Consider the following 8186-nt stretch of genomic DNA (forward strand, 5'->3'; position numbering starts at 1 on the left):
AGTGGCTGTTGACTATAAAAGCAGCATCCATGAGTCAGTGCTGCTCAACTATGGGATTGTATCTGGTCAAAGTCCAATATGTACATTGAAAGTTATAGCTTCAGCTAAGGATCTGACTCACTGGTAAGTTTTTGTTGTTGTTGTTCTGTTGTTGTTGTTGTTGTTGTTGTTGTTGTTGTTGTTGTTTTACTTTATTCTGTTTTCATTTTTTTGTTCTTCGAATATGTAAAACCCTGGCTTCCAATCCCCAACACTGAAAATAAAGGGGGGAGGGAGGGAGGGAGAGAGAGAGAGAGAGAGAGAGAGAGAGAGAGAGGGAGAGAGAGAAGGAGGAAGAGAGGAAGGGAGAGGAGAAGGGAGGGAGAGAGAGAGAAAGAGAGAGAGAGAGAAGGAGGGAGAGAGGGAGGGAGGGAAGGAGGGAGAGGGAGGGAGAGAGAGAGAGGGAGGTAGGAGGGGGAGGGAGGGAGAGGATTGAAGAAGGGAAGGAAAAGAGAGAATAAAGAAGGAGTTGAGACAGAAAGGAGATAATCAAAAACTATGAAAATGAGAAATCTCTCGGAGTATAAAGAAAATGTACCTCTGAGGAAGTGAGATACAAAGGAGAGACTGACAGAATCTCAAGAAGGTGGCCTGTGGGTGATGTCCTGCCTGCATGATCTCCAGCTTTGGAATCTCACGTTACAGTGACTCTCTGTAGTTATTCTCCTTCAAGAATAAGTTTATATTAACATCAGGAGAATCTCTCTCTTTTAACCTATGATATTTTGGTATACCCCAACACCAGGAAATGGACACCCTCCACTAATTTTGTCTGTATTTGATACCATTTGTCTTTGTATTTCTGGGTATGAAAAAATTCATTCTGCATATACTCATGTGCAGCTCACATATCTAGGGGAAGAAGACCGGTGATCACACAGTGCTAATGTTATGTGGGGTTTTGGTTTTGTTGTTGGTTTTTTCCCTGTACTGTGGATGTAGCCCAGCACAGTGCTTTACCCTTGAGCTGAATCCACAACTCTACAGTGTATCTGTTTACTCTTACAGACCCATCAGTGTTTTCGTATCAGTGACTTCACTAACTTCAATTTCTTAAGATATTCCTGATTCCTCACGCAGATGCCAGGGTATTATCAATTGCCTACATTTCTTTATTTTTTCTTGTCTCAACTTTATTTGTAAAAACAGCATAGGACACTGGTCATCTGCAATAGTGTGTAGGCAGGCGTGTCACTATCACGTCAGTGTTCACACTGGCAGGAGCCTTTCCCATGGGGCCTTCACAGACTCCTGGGACCTTTGGGAGCCTGAGCTGGAGCTGCAGTCTGGGCCTTAGCTGGAGCTTTGGCCTCAGCCTTGGTTTGAACTTGGGCTTTGGTTGGCAGAGCCTACGACCTTGGCCATGTAGCTTTGAATCCTCTTCCTAAGCTTCGGGTGAGCAATGAAAGTCAGACGACTGAGTTTGCATCTGGGGCCCTTTGGCATCTTGGGCTTGATGGCCTGAGGCTTCGCAAGGGCCTTGATGGCCTCTGTGCGTGCACTCACTGCTTTTGAATTGTTGGCCTGCATTTTCTTCAGGCCTTTCTTGTTGTGCTTCTTGGCAAAGCACGTGTTCCTCAGGAACTTGGGTTCAACCCCATTAAGAGATTCATATCTTTCTGACCGGGGTTTCTTGACGCCATTTCTGTGCCATTTGTGGTATTGGTTGTATGTGGTGCGGTTCTTGGACGTGACCATGTCTGCACAGTAACCTGTGGCTCCCACAGACCCTAGAACCAGGAGAGAACCTGAATTTCTTGACAAAAGCACAATATTAACTGGAAAAAAGTTTGGAAATTTTCATTATTGCAAGCCTTATTGTTTGGAAATTCGTGTTTCTTTTTTTGCAATCCTCATTACAGAATAAGCAAGTTATAAAATTTTCACATGGGTTCAAATTATATATACTTACTACTAAAAGAACATTGAAGACAATGTCCAAGGTTCGTATACATTCACCACGTTGAAGCATGAATCAGTTTTTCGGTGGCGGTCGGTCTTCTAATTGTCAGGGTGTCCTTTTGACTATCAAGAATAATCCTAATGGGTTTTATGCTGAAACTTCGATATCAATCAGAATCCTTGGCGCACAGGTGCTTCCTTTGTTAAATTATTTTTGTGCTTCGAGGAAGCTAGTTCTCAGCAGTGCACATGCGCTATGTGTAAACCAGGAGAAACATTACACTATTGGGCAATGACCCTACCAACAAATGTCATTTCCATAAATTGGAAATGTCCTACAGATGTGTCATTTAAAACTGTACCAAGGTATTTTTATAATTTTAAAACTATACATTTTAGAAAAGAATATAAGTTGATTGAGGGTAATCCGGAAACAAATCGACTCATGACTCATTAAGGCTGACAAAATCTATCTAAGAAAACCTCATCCAATTACCATATTATACAGTAGTTGTAAACAATTGGATAAAAAATCCACAATGTAAGATAATGAGACATTATGCAATGCATTTTATAAGTCCCACATAAATTAATTTTAAGGCTGACAAGAATATCTCAAAGTGTTAAAAATTTTAGAAAAAATATATACAATATAGACGGGACAATCCTGGATAAAATGTTAACGAACTAATCTCCCAGGTATAAATAGAAAGCGGCTTTGTTCTAAATATGCAGGAGTGGTGGCGCTCCATTTTAAAATTAGTCCCTGTGATTCACTATTGTTAAAGAATTCCCCATAGGATTCTCACATATCTACATATCTTGCAAATGACAGGCCTCTTGTAGACATCCTTTCAAGAATGTAACCGTAGTATAACCCTCCAGAGAAAGGGCATGTTTTCGTTCTTTCCGGCATAATAAATATACCATCTCACTTTGGGGCAAAGAGCGGGTATGCCTACTGCTCCCATTACAGGAGCTTTAGGCTATCTTGCCTAATGATTGCTCTGTTTTAGTGCACATCAATGTGTGTTTTGGTATTTGCTTGTTGAACTGAAGCTCAAGATACTAGACCCAGTGATCCTTTGGTAATTGCTATGCTGTGAATAATAAACCATCTTTTCTCAAACTCAAGAGTCTTATCTCCTTCTGTCATCTGTAAACAGAGACAGGGTAACTTCTAATCTTACAGATAGGGTAAACTTTCAGGCATTTCTGACACCTGTATTAACAGAGAGGGATCATTTCAACCGTGGCAGGAAAATCATTAATGATACTGAACACCAATGCACGAGTTAAAATTCTTAATAAACAAGGGAGAGAAAGGAACTTAGCCAAGTGGAGTTCAATGTGTTGAGACAATAGCATCTTGATTGCTGAAAGTTAACATCAGAAGTCAAATTATGACAAAAGTGCAATCTGCCATCACAGTTATTCATTTTTCTAACTCTTACACAAGAAAACCTTAAAGTAAATCATGCGTAGTTTGGAAAGCACAAAAGGAAAGTGGTTGTGTTCAATGACAATGTGATGGTGCAATTAAGAAAAGATAAAAGTGTTTGAGTCCGTGAATAATAGTAGAAAATTAATGTAAGAGAGCCATAGGACACAAAGTTAATACATGAAGATAATTGTATTTATGTATCTTACGAATTGATAAGTTATAATCAATGGTACATGCAAAATGATATGCTTTAAAATTACAAAATTATAGGAAAAATTAAAGTTTATTCTTAATGGAAAGATTTTAGGGCCAGAACACCAGGAAGTCAGTGGTACTAGAGTGTCTCCTAGAAGTGGTTGTTTAAAAAATCCTGGAGCAATGGCCGTGTAAGTGAGCATGTTAACATTGACAGGAAAGTTTTGTGGTGTCTCATCCCTAAACAGAAAACTATGAACCACTAGTGACTATGGTAAAAAGAGAAGTAGCTTCTCATAGGAATGAATCTCTATTGGACTGTCCAGTGCAGAGGGGTCAGTCTTAAACATCATATAGATGCAAAAAATGGACTTAGTGAGTTTTATTTATATATTTGTGTAAAAACATGCATACATATATGTATATGCATGTAACAGTAATAGTCAAAGAAAAAGAGACTTTGAACATAAGAGTAGGGGAATTAGAAAATGTCTAGAGACAGCTGGAGAGAGGAAAGGGATGGGGAATGTAATGTAATTATATTTCAATTTAAAACATTTAATGATATTAAAATATCTAATAAGTAAAATATTTGATTAACACTTTAAATATTAATACCATATACCTAAGAAAGAAGGACATATTAATTAGAAGATTCAATTTCTGAAGTACTTTATTTTCTTTTGAATATTTTTCACGTTCAGTACAATCTTAATAAATCTTCATAGGTTTTCTTTGGAATGGTCAAGTGATCCTAAAACTTAAATGTTTACGCCAAAGTTTGCAAACACTGGTGCTACATAGGCACTGAGCTCCTGTTAGAGAAGTGGTTATCTATTGGAAAGGAGGTCAGTGAGGACAAGGACACACATATATAGTGACCTGGCTTAGGACCCTTCAATGTGATGGGCAAATGAATTTCATCAATAATGCGTAGTAAAAATAATTCATTTTCCACTTACATCACCTCATACATAATAACAATTAATTATGTTGACATTAATTATTGTTGACAACAGGAAAAACTAGCAGGTTGAGAGATCATTACTGTAGATATGAAATAACCAAAGACTTCTTTAAAATTAATTTACAAATTATAAAAGATTTCATGAGACATTGCTAATCACAACACAAGAGCACTGGTAAATTTTATTTCATTAAAATAGAAGAAGTTGCCCACCAAAAAATACCAGAGAGGGAGGGTGGACATAAATTCTCATAGAGAGGTCTGCAACATGAACCTCAGAGGATGATTAAAACTGCTTGCCAAGCAACTCAGTCTCATGGCCGCCATGAGTGGTAGGAGCATTGTTTTGACGCAAGGGACCATGAGCCTAATAGTCACAAGGCCAAACGAAAGTCATGCGCAGATGTCAAAGCACACATTCCCAATAATCTTATCAATTCTCTCCAGCGCATGTAACAAGCTACAAATAAATTTCAAAATTAGATGTTATGAACAAAACAGAAAGACCCAAAGAAATAGTTTATAAAAGGAGACTTGCATTGGTCTTGTATAGAATTTTCATAAAAAAGAAGACATCTGTTGGTCCTGAATAGAAAATTCTTGTATAGATATATTCATATCCTACATTATTATATTAATTATTTGTGAAGTACAAATTAAAAGCATGGAATGATGTTATTACTTTTGTCCCCACCAGGATGGTTGGAGTAGGGAAAAAAAGAGAAAATATGATGTATTAATGACACTGAAAAAAATGAAAAATGTTTTCTAAGAGTAGATGGTATTTTAGGCTCCGAAGCAAAGCCCGAAACATAGAGTTGGAAGATATTTTTGTATCTTAGATCATAGTATAATAAAAGCATTGATTGATAAAAAGAAAAATTACACAAGGAGGAATCATCCTGATATTTGGAGTTCAAATAATACACTAATGTATGATGAGTAGAACCTTGAAATTGGGGAGGGGAAATGTAGAAGTCTTAGAATCATGAGAGTCTAAAGGGAAATTTAAATTTCTAAGAATAATGAGGAAAAACAGGTAAAATTTATTATATATATTATATATATTATATATATAAAATTTTTGATATACCAAAGGTAGTCCTAGGGGGAAAGTTGATAGTTTTATTTGAGATCAAGGAGATCTCAATAAATACCTTGATATATTTTAAGGTTTCAGAAAAACTTGAAAAACAACAAAAAAAAATTCGAGACTAGGAAACTAAGGAAGTAAAAGAGATTAGGGGAACATTAGTGAAATGAAACAAAAATAAATCAACCCCAGAGTTGGGTTTTTATTTATTTATTTATTTATTTATTTATTTATTTATTTATTTATTTATTTTGGGAATGGGGGATATAAACAACCTTAGAAAGGAGAAAACACAACAAAAGTCAAAGATAAAAGGGCAACATTATAACATATTCTAATGAAATCTAGAGGATCATTTGAAAACTTGCATTCTAATAGAACTGTTTTCTTTTTTTCTTTTTTGGTTCTTTTTTTTTTCCAGAGCTGGGGACCGAACCCAGGGCCTTGCGCTTCCTAGGCAAGCGCTCTACCACTAAGCTAAATCCCCAACCCCCTAATAGAACTGTTAAATCTAGGTGAAATTGACAACTTCTCAGACAGGATCTACCACATTAAATCAAGGGAATTTAAATCATTTTAAAACATCCATGATAATCTATAAGGACTAAAGAGGAGTAAAGAGATTTCTGAAACCAAGACGTCCAGAACCAAGAAGGTACCTTGACAAATTCTACCACAGTATTCCGACAGCAAACTTTATGTTCATCCGATTGAAAGAGTCATAGAAAGAGCTTTGACATGGACTTCCCTGGTTTTGTCATGTGATGCAGACTCATTCCGTGTCATGTTGAGGCAAGCTCACATGGTGTTTTGCTGAGGCCAGATCCCTGGGAGGACGCATGGTGGACTCATTGGTGCTTGGATAGCTAGTCTTGAGATGCTTCACTGGTCCGGCATCCTAGCTGATCCTCACTTCATTGAGAGAAGCAGAGCAGAGCATTTAGTTCCCCTTCCATATTCCAGCGGGTCCTAGTTGCTCCTGCTGACGAGAGCAATTCTGCTGGATCGTGCCACCGCTGCTGATTCATGTCTGGTATCCTGACACTATTGAACTAATCTGCTGGTATCTTGACAAACAGAGATTGAAATCACCCCCAAAGACTTTTAACCAGGTCCACATCCCCTTGTCCTATTTACCATCGTTTCCTCCCTATGTTTGGGGTTGCGGGATTGTGGAGGGGAGAGAGGAAAGGTGGATAACATTTGAAATGCAAACAAATAAAATGGATAATAAAAAAGGAAGTGGTGGGTTTGGGGCGCTATTGTTTATTTATCTGAAACCAAGAGCTCTAGAGACTATCTTGCATTTCTCCTTCGCTTCCATATTTCCCTTTTTCTCTTCGGCAAGCACCTCTCAATAATTTCCTCAGAGGAGTCACTCGCTTTCTGGAGTCTTGCCTTCAGATTCCCGGGTTCTTTCTTGAACATGACCACTTGCACCACTATCTCCGTGTCATAGTCTCACTTCTGAAGTTCTATTTCTCTTACAGTACTCCTGCCTCCAACACTTAGTTTTTCTGATATCTGTCTTTCCTTACAATAACCTTCCAAGTTTCAGTGCCAACACACTATTTTGTTTAGTCCTTCTTGGAGCCAGTCACATAGTGTGAAATCAAAGTACATTTGAACATAAGTTCTCACGGAAACTTACTACAATATGGTATAACCTCAGACTTTTTTTCTAGCTCTTCATTTTGAAGTTTTTGTATCCTGTTAATGGAGGGTCCAAATGTTTCACTTGAATTTTCTCATGTTGTGACAAACTCCTTTATTTCTTTGTTTCTTGATCACAAATAGCAAGTTGGCCACAGTTCCACGTATGGCTACCTATCTCTACCCCACCACCAGGGGCAGATTGCATAAGTGCTTATTCTTTGGGGTTCAGTTTCTTCCACCTCAGCCCCAAGACGTTTTGCTTTTCTTAGCTTTGCTAGAAGTTCAACATATTCAAAAATGCATTTTATTCATTTGGTGTTTTTGAACTTAGACACACATCGTGATTGTGTCTGTGTGTGTGTGTGTGTGTTCCACAGTTTTGAGTTTATGTAGGTTATGACTTGTACATAGTTGTCATGATTCTGAAGAACATATATATGTAAACTTCCAGCTTATCAGCATATCATTTTGTATGGATATGTATGTCAGAAGTTAACTTAAGGAGGAAACTGCCTCTTGTTGCAGAAATCAGAGGATATTTTTTCCTTCAGCAATTTGAGTGAATAAGAAGGTTGTATTATGGCCACCTTCAGCACAGAGACCCAGTCAATAAACTGGCACATTTATTGAGTGTCCAACATCAAATAAATCCCAACTTTAGAGGCCGTGTTCATGAATTCCCAATACATCACTCGTGTTAGAATTTGTGTATAAATTCACAGGTCAAAAGACGTCATCCTAGTGATATTTTATTTTGGATATGTTTATTAATTTTTCTTTAATTCTTTATGAACTTGCTTGGACCCTTTCAGAGATATCAAAATCATGGCCTGACATTTGAGAATTTTGTTATCATTTTTCAAAAATCAGAAAGCATTTAGTTGAGTCAT

The 8186-nt window shown here is 37.5% G+C and overlaps 1 pseudogene; it reads right to left on the reverse strand.

The window, feature by feature from the left end:
• Positions 1-1350: 1350 nt before the first annotated feature.
• On the reverse strand, positions 1351-1737 carry Rpl29l9 (ribosomal protein L29 like 9; annotated as a pseudogene).
• Between the last annotated feature and the right edge of the window lie 6449 nt (positions 1738-8186).

The sequence above is a fragment of the Rattus norvegicus genome, chromosome 2 (assembly GCF_021556685.1).
Source record: "Rattus norvegicus strain SHRSP/BbbUtx chromosome 2, alternate assembly SHRSP_T2T, whole genome shotgun sequence".
NCBI lineage: Eukaryota > Metazoa > Chordata > Mammalia > Rodentia > Muridae > Rattus > Rattus norvegicus.